Source organism: Rhinolophus sinicus, linkage group LG10 (genome assembly GCF_036562045.2).
Source record: "Rhinolophus sinicus isolate RSC01 linkage group LG10, ASM3656204v1, whole genome shotgun sequence".
NCBI lineage: Eukaryota > Metazoa > Chordata > Mammalia > Chiroptera > Rhinolophidae > Rhinolophus > Rhinolophus sinicus.
Genome location: NC_133759.1, coordinates 69,784,361 through 69,794,081, shown reverse-complemented (window position 1 = coordinate 69,794,081; position 9,721 = coordinate 69,784,361).

Below are 9,721 nucleotides of genomic sequence, written 5' to 3'. Positions count from 1 at the left end.
CTTGGAGCCCACGTGGGAGACCGGTGCGTTCTCCTGGTCTCTTGTGCACGTCGGATGGGCTGATCAGTGCAGCCCAGCGATACAGGAATCTGTTCAATCAATTTACTTATTCCTACTGGTTTTGTAGAAGGTTACACACTATTTCAATAATGATTTACCTTTTTGAATTAGAACATAAGTAAAACGGTTCAGTTCAAATTAAAATCTGTTAACGCTAACATATACAACCTCTCTGTGAAGGTCTGTCTTTCCAAGTTAATCGCTGGGTCTCACACACCGAGGCACTTAGCCGGGGTCTGCTAGGAGGCTTCTGTGGTGATGCAGGTGAGAGAAGAAGGTAGCCTGGACTAGAGTGTAGCAGTGGAGGTGGCGAACGTGGCCAGATACATTTTGAAGGTGAAGCCAACAGGATTTGCTAATGGAATATAAGTCAAAAGTGACAGAAGGGGAAGGGTCAAGACTAACCCCAAGGTTGTTTGGCCTCAGCAAATGGAGGAATGGTGTTGCCATTTACTGAGATGTGGGAAAACTGGGAGAGGATCAGTACGGAAGAGGAAAATCAGGAATTTGATTTGGAGCATGTTCAGTTTGAGATGTCTGTTAGCCCAGTGAAGACATGAGTACCGATTGGAATGCCATGAGTGGGCTTCACAGGGAGGATCCAGCCTGGGGGTAGAAATCTGGAAGTCTTCCACGGGCAGGTTGCTTCTACAGCCTGGGGGCTGGATGAAGCTCTATGAGGGGATGGAGAGGGGATAATTGAGCCCTGGGGCAGTCGAATGTTTAGAGGTTGGGGAAATAAGGCAGATCCATCAAAGGACAGTAGGAAGGAGTTTCTGGAAGTTAAGAGGAAAATCAAGGAAGAAACAGAAGTTGAAAGAGGAAGAATCAAGAAGGAGGGTGATCAGCTGTGCCAAATGCTGCTGAGAGGTCAGGTAGGAGTAAGACAAGAATCCAGAGTTGACCTTTTCGGGGGCGGCCTGATGGCTCAGTTGGCTAGAGCGGGAGTTCTGAGCAATGGGGTTGCTGGTTTGATTCCCACATGGGCCAGTGAGCTGCGCCGTCCACAACTAGACTGAAGGACAACGACTTGGAGCTTATGGGCCCTGGAGAAACACATTGTTCCCCAATATTCCCCAATTAAAAAAAAAAAAGAGTTGACCTTTGGGTTGTCAACATAGACACAAACATAGACGCAAATGGTGGCCTCAAAAGGAGGAGCTCCAGGGAAATGTTGGGGGTGTAAGTCTGACTGAAGTTGATTCAAAAGGAAATGGAAAGATAAACTATTTAATAGCAAAATGGGCAGGAGATAAAAACAGTCCACAGGAGAGGAAATGCAAATGGCTGAAACGTGAGAGCTGAAAGTGAGAAAAGAAGCTCAGGGTGAGAAATCTCCACTTCACTCAGAGGAGCACCACCACTGAGGAGCATCACAGCAGTGTATCCTTTCTAACTCTTAGGGTGACAGAGAAATAGTGGTACCATGGCAGGCCACGCTGGGGCAGCAGGCACTCTGACATCGCTGTGCAGTGCAGGGAGATGCTCTCCTCTGGAAGCAAACTTGGCAATTTTCATCAAGATTTCAAATGTGTGTGTGCTGCAGCGCACCGATCCCACCGCCAGCCCTTCTCTTCCCATCATGCTTGTATGTTCCTGCTGAGTGAGCCCTGACAGCCCACGACTGGAAGAACGCAAGTGTTTCAGGCACAGGACACTGCATGGCCCACCATAGAGACTACACAGCTGTCATGGGGATGTACTGACATGAAGAGGTACCTGTGATATGATGTAGGCACAGGACAGAGTGTACAGTATGTGCCACAGCATTTGTGCAGAAAGGACAGGAAAGCACATACATTTCGATTCGCTTATATTACATTAAAAATCTCTTTAAAACTTTTAAAACATTAAAAAAATATGAAAGCCTAACGATAGTGAACTTTGGAGAGATGTGGACGGGGTAGATAAAGACTTTCTGCTTTTGAACCATGCAGCTTATTACCTATTGAAAACAATTAGTTAATCAATTACAATTTAGTGAATGCGTGCACACATGCACACACACACACACTCACATACACTCACACACATAGCATATATCTGAGAGTCTAAGGAGAGAGGAAGTTGCTACCAACTTCCAGCTACGGGAAAATTCTCTGTACACGGGATTACTAGACAGGATCTATACATAGGTTCTTAATTTTACAGAATATTGCTTTCCAGAGTGATGGTACCAGTCTATGCTCCCACCAAGAGGGTTCGGGGGCCCCCCAAATCCTTGCCAACACTTAGTATCACCAGGATACCATATTTACCCGAAAAAAAGACTAGGTCTTATATAAATTTTTGCTCCAAAAGACGCATTATGGTTTATTTTCAGAGGATGTCTTATTTTTTCATGTACAACAATCAACATTTATTCATGTACAAAAATCTACTTTTATTCAAATACAGTCATGTCGTCTTCTTCTGGAACATCATCATAACTTTCCAAACCCCGAATTCCGGGTTGAATTTCTTGCGCCTCCATTTCCTGTAGAACCATTGGCCCCAATCTCTCGTGTCCAGCAACAGAGCTCTCCTTACATGAGCACTTCTTGTCCATGTAGCCTGCTCTAGTGCATTGGCAACACAGCTGGCAGTGATTTTATCCCATGAATTCTTCACCCAAGTCACGACCTCTTGCAGGCGAGGCTTCACAGAGTTTCCATGCTGATGTCTCTTCATTCTATTTTCAATGTAGTCATTGATTTCCATGTGCAAATTGTCCTTGAATGGCTTGTTTATTGCAATATCAAGAGTCTGGAGATAGGCAGTCATTCCTGCAGGAATCATTATTTGATTTATTCTTCTCTCTGCAAGGAAGTTCTTCATGTCTTTAGCGCGGTGAGTGCTGGCTGAATCTCAGACTAGCAGACCTCTTTGGCCACTTCACAAAACAAGTGGCAGCATTAAATCGATCCACTTCCTTATAACTGATTGTGTGCACCAGGCTTTTTCGGTTTCAAGAACATAAATGCCTGAAACACGTTCAACCTTATCTTTCTTGCCCTTAGTGATGATTAGAGGTGGGGCTTTCTTTCCATCCAGACGAATTACCAAAATATAGGTAACACATGCACTTTTTTTTTTTTAAAGATGTTATTGGGGAAGGGAAACAGGACTTTATTGGGGAACAGTGTATACTTCCAGGGCTTTTTTCCAAGTCAAGTTGTTGTCCTTTCAATCTTAGTTGTGGAGGGTGCAGCTGAGCTCCAGGTCCAGTTACCATTTCTAGTTGCAGCGGGCACAGCCCACCATCCCTTGCGGGAGTTGAACCCGGCAACCTTGTGTTTGAGAGGATGCATTCCAACCAACTGAGCCATCCGGCAGCTCAGCTGCAGCTCAGCTCAAGGTGCCGTGTTCAATCTTAGTTGTAGGGAGTGCTGCCCACCATCCCTTGTGGGAGTCGAGGAGTTGAACTGGCAACCTTGTAGTCGAGAGTCCACTGGCCCATGTGGGAATCGAACAGGCAGCCTTCAGAGTTAGGAGCATGGAGCTCTAACTGCCTGAGCCACCGGGCCGGCCCTAACACATGCACTTTTGAAACCAGTGGAGGGAATATAGATTGACGAGGCACCCCTCTGATCAATTGTCATTTGAGATCCTTGGCCCATAAACACTGCAGTTTCATCCATAGCAATCATGTTGGAGAGTTGGTATTTAGAAAAGTCGATGCCATCAACAAAGGACTTGAATGCAAGTGCACGTTTAATAACTTCAGTATCTTCCAGCTGGAACAGTGTTGTCAATCTTAGAAACAGTTCATATCACTGAAGGAAGCCATCCAGCCAGTGTTGTGATGCTTTGAATTCTTCTGGGGATATTTCTAACTGTGATGCCATTGCAAGGGCAAATGCTTGAATATTAGCCCTGCACACAACCAAAGCCTTTGCTCTCCTGTCAGCAGTCCATTCACAGATGATGTCTTCCAGCTCAGGAAATAATGGTTGCTGACTTGATCCACACTTGCGCTTCTTAGCATTTCCCTTGTCCACCTGTTGACTGAGGTTATTGTACTCTGCTTGCCATTTTTGGACCATTCGGAGATCCAACTTCTTCTCTTTGCAGAAAGCCGTAAGATTCTTGCCCCGGGAGTCCTCCATGATTCCTTTCTTATACTCAATGGAATAGCTCTTTCTTTTTGCACTCATCTTGTTTGGGGGTCAAAATATTATTCCCTTTAAATCTACCATTAAATCAAGTGTTAATTGAAGACTTACGAGACAGGAGTGGCAACAAAAATGATGACAGTTAAGAATGATGGTCCACACAAGAGCGACGAAAAATTGCAGGCACCACAATTCAGAAAATATTTCTTTATTTCACATGAGTGCAGTAAGTACGTCCGTTACAACACATGACACATTGAATTATGAAGATTCATATTAGACACAACCACATCCGTTCGTCATCAAGTGCGCACGTTATTCATGCGTTGTGTCTAAATTCTGATTGGTCATTCAGCAATAAGTCTCGAGTTCATCTGTTTACATAGGCGTTTACCTCTCGTCCAAAGGTGCCCGCTTGGGTATTTACAAATACTTAATTATAATTTATATTCTCATTTATTTTAAGTATTTATGTCAATAATATTATTTACTTATATTTAATTATATATTAATATTATTATTTTATAATTCAATATGTCCGTTGTGTGTTGCAATGGATGTACTAAATGTTTCTGTCTGGCTGACGATCTTAACTGGGGCTTATTTTTGGGGTAGGGCTTATATTACAAGCGTCCTGAAAAATCATGCTAGGGCTTATTTTCCGGTTAGGTCTTATTTTCGGGGAAATACGGTATGTTCCTGCTGCAAGATATGTGCACCAAAATGAGGAAATAAATCAAGAAAGACGATGAGTCAGAAACCATAGCATCCAACACAGGGAGAGAACAAGGTGCGTCCAGGGGAGACAGTGGACAGTGTCCAGGGAGCACGCAGGGCAGACTGGAGTGAGGGGAAGGGCAGGGGCTACAGGAGAAGCCGGCACTGAGAGAAGGCTGGCAGGCACGGCCATCTTAACCATTGGTCCAGAGGCCTCTGGGGGTAGAATAAAGGGGGAGAGGGCAAGAGAGGGATGGCTGGCTTTTGTTATAAACCCTTTATCACTATAATCATTTTCAAGTAATACTCCAATTTTTAAAATTAATTTAAATATAACTTTTAAAGCCGAATCATAAAATGTCATTCATGCTCCGTATAACCACAACTTACAGTAAATCATGGTGGGAAGTAGGGTGGGCTCCTGCTCCCGAGAGGGCCTGTGGCCTTGCAAGGGGGTTCTGCACCCACGATGCTGGGCAGGGTGGTGGGGAAGCACACAGACAGCTGTGTGGTGCCTGCATCTCTCAAAGGTGTCTCTGTGCAAAATAATGTGATCCCAAACACAGAGGACTGCCAGGAGAGGAAGCCCTGGGACAGGGGACAAGGGACAGGGGACGGGACAGGGAGGGGAGGGCCAGGGAAATTCCAGGCAGTGAGCATCAGGGGCCTCCTCCTGGCATTGGGAGCAGAAATCTCGAATAGCTGGCTGGAGGGATGCCAATTCCAGAATGGTGGCGAAGGAACTGTGTTCATTCCCCGGCAAAACAGGCATAAGCGGTGAAAAGGATTTAAAGGAAAAAGCTTCTGGAAATTGTCTTAAAAGCGCAGAGTAAATGGAGAAAAATTTAAGAAAACATACTAAAACTCAGGACAGTGAGAGTTATGTCGTCTGAACCAACACCTGCTTTCTCACTCTTCACTCTCAGCGTGAAGAGGGGTATGGCTTTTATCCTCTAGGTCCTTGGGAGCCATTGAAGAGTCATGGTCCCTGACAAGGTCACATACTTTTCCTTGTGGTCAGTGTGCCAGTTGGGAAAGAAGGCACAGCTGAGGGCAAGGAAGCCCGCAAGGAACAGGGAACTGTGGGTAAGGAGTTAGGGGGTGAGGCTTAGCTGGGTAGATGGGTGGATAGATGGATAGATGATGGATGGATGGATGGATGGATGGATGGATGGATGGATGGATGGATGGATGGATGATGGACAGATAGAGGGATGGATGGACAGATGGATGGAATGGAGGGAGAGAGAGGGGGAGGGATGGTTGGATGGATGGAGCAGAGGTGATGGGAACAGACAGTGTTAAGGACGTGGACTGGTCAGGACTTGGGATCGACTGGATGTGAAGGAACATGTGCTGAAGCCCAGAGTGTGCACACGCACACATGAAATGCCCGCCACCCTCTGCTCCTACACCTGCATCCCATTATAGCCTAGTTAATATTAACAGCCAGCTGGCTATCTTTTTTCATCTTTCTCCTTGTTCTTATAAACATGTATACATGAATAGATAGTGGTAAAGCAATTTTTAACCAAAATTGGATCTTATGGTACACATTATAATTGTCTTTTTTCTGTAAATGCAATAGATACAGATGTCTCTCACTCTTTTTTAACATGTTGTACCAAGTATGGGTGTCCCTCAATGTATTCAGCCTTTCTCCTACTGATGACATGGGACTGGGATGGGGGGCAGGAAAGGCCCCAGTTTTTTATCGTTATAAACAAGACTAAAATATTGTGTGTGTGTATCCTGCTGTACTGTATTTTTAATTCTATAGAAATTAAATGGTGCAGAAAACAAATCATTGAATTTGACTACATGAAGTTAAGGATTTCTGTTCAAAGAAGTACACATGACAAAATTAACAGACAGATAATAGACTGGGAGAAAGTATTTGTGAAATCTGAAATTGACAAGTGTTTAACACCTAGAGACTATAGCAAAGTTCTCTAAAATCAGCAGTAAAAAGATAGGGAACACAATTTTAAAATGAGCGAAGGAGATATACTGCAAAAACATGAATCCTGAAAGAGTAACAACTTTATGAAGAAGAACTAAAACTCTCCAAGAACTAGGAAAAACAGCACATCAAAACTAAGATGGAATACCACTTCATGCCCAAATGTCAAAAATTAGGAAGGTAGGTAATTTCAGAAATTGATGAGAATGAGAGGGATTCTGCTGAGGGGGATTAAGTGTGATAGTCATGCTGGCAAGGATGTTAGCAGCATTTTGAAAAACTGTGTGTGCATATTTCCTATAAACCAGTGATCCCACTCCTGGGTATAATTCCCCTCTGTCCCTAAAATGATTGCACAGGGATGTAGGAGACAAATCAATCGGAATCCAGACAAGAAAATAAGAATCATTCTTGTGTTTTGAATGGGAGTATTTAATACAGGGACCGATAAAAAGAAATTAAATGGATTTCTAAAAATGCAATGACAGCTCCAAAGGAGAAGTAGTTTTACATTTTAATAGATATTGTCGAAGTGCTTTCCCAAAAGGTTGTGTGGACACCCAGTCCCTCAGTCATGAGGGAGACAGTCAAAGAGAGCCCTGCCAAAGCCAGTGTCCTCCCAGGACACCCAGGACACCGAGGGCGTGAGAGTCCCCTTCCGTGATGTTGTGGCCAGCACCAGAGGCTTTGCTCTCTAATTTTTGCCTAATTTCCAATAAAATTTTATTTTAACAAACAGGTGGCCAGCTCACAAGCAGCAGTTTGCTGATTTCATTTTTTTTTTAATACAGCATTAAAAATATTGATCTTGTTTATTGGGTTTTTTGGTTCCCCCTTAAATTCTGCACCTGGGTTGTGGTCCTGTTAAGATGTTCACCTGGAGGCTCACAGAGGCCACAACCAGAGCCAGCATAGCATGGAGCCATCAGGGAGGCGCCCTCCCTCTGGCATTCCCAACTCAGCTCTGGAGAGCAACCCCAACTATCCCAGTCCTGGCCACCCTACATCCAAAGCCATGGGGCCTTCTGCACCACGAATGCAAGGTATCAGATACTACCTGGATGGGAAAATCCCTCTCCCAACTTCCCTCATCAACTGCTCGATGGTCTGTGTCCAGTTCTCCTCCAAGATGCCCTGGGATTGGCTCCTTCCTCTCCAACAGGGAGCCCTCCCTGAGGTGCAGCCTCACCTGGGGTTCTGAGGGGATCAGACAGGCTGTGGGACTTCACAGCTTGAGGGCCTGCCCTAAAACAAAAAATGACCGTCCATTCCCTGCTCACAAACAGTCCCTTCCTTCACCCAGACATGCGCTTCCTGACAGCCTGCCGTGTCTGCTGCACATAAGAGCACCATGATGCTTACACCCGAGGGGACTCAGCTGATGGAGGCACCTACCTCCCCTGGGAAATGTACAAGGACACCAAAACTCAGTCATCAAGGTTCATAATATTTTAATGCAAGATTTTAAAAAATCAAAACTAATGCAAAAAATTTATGATAAACAAAACATCAACATTTTAAATAAAGACAGAATTTGATTTTTCCTTTTACCTCAGGCTCCAGCACTTTGAGTGATCCTGTCTTTGATTTTTAAAAATATTGCATAAAAATATTATTTATTCATGACTGAGGTTTTAGGCACCTGAGGCAGGTGCTTCACTCACCGCACCATAGTCCTGGCCCCAGCAGACACAGTCAACAAGCAAGTAATCCCAGTAAAAACTTCAGGAAGTGCTAACACTCCTCCCAAATAAATAAATAAAACATCAGCATGTGATCCAGTAATTGTCCTCCTAAGTGTACACCCAGGAGAAACGAGAATAGTTGTCCACACGAGAGTTTACATGTGAATGTTCATAGCATTATTTATAATAGCCAGAGTAGAAATAACTCAAATGCCCGTCAAGTGAGGAACAAATGAAAAAAATGTGGTCTATCCACACAATGGGTTATTATTCAGTCATGAAAAACAAAAAAACAAAAACTGAAGCACTGGCACAGGCTACAGCATGGATGAATCTTTAAAACATTATGCTAAGTGAAAGGAGCCAGACACAAAAGGGCACATACAGTATGGTTCCATTTATATGAAATGTCCGGAATAGGTAAATCTATAGTGGTTACTGAGGGCTGAGGGAAGGGAGATGAGCGTGGGGTTTCTTTTTGGAGTGACAGACATGCTATGGAATTGAATAGTGGTAATGGTTGCACAACGCACAACTTTATTAATATACTCAAAAGCACTGATTGTACACTTTAAAATGGTGAATTTCATGTTATGTGGAATTTTATATTGTATGAGTTGTATCTCAAGTTAATGGAAAAGAAAATAAAGCAGGGTAATAAGGAAAGTCTGAGAGGTGGTATATTAGGGAGACCAGAAAGGCCTTCCTGAAATGAGGACACTTGATGGGACTGGAGTGACAAAGAGGAGCCAAACTGTGGGTTTAGCTAGGGGAAGAGCATTCTAGGTGAAGGCCCCAACCCATGCAAAGGCCCTGAGGCAGAAACAACCATTGTGGAGTCATTCATTCATTCATTCAATCCACAAATAGTTTTACAACTCTTACTCTTGCTAGAGTTGTCCCCTGGGGATACCACAGGGGACAAAACATCCTATAAGTGATGTGGGGAATGAGAAAGCAGCTAAGGGCTAGAAAGAAAAGTTAAGTAAGGACGAGAGAGAGTGTGTAGGATAGGAGGGGTATGTTATAAAGATGGTCAGGGAAAGCCTTTCTGAGAAAGTGACATTTGAGAAAAGGGTCAAGTACAATGGTGGAGAATGACAGCAGGAGGGACCCAGACATTGAGGGCCCGAGGCTGTGGGAACACTGAGGACTGGACTGTGAGTGTACAAAGAGCCACTGGAGGGTGGAAGCAAACAAGT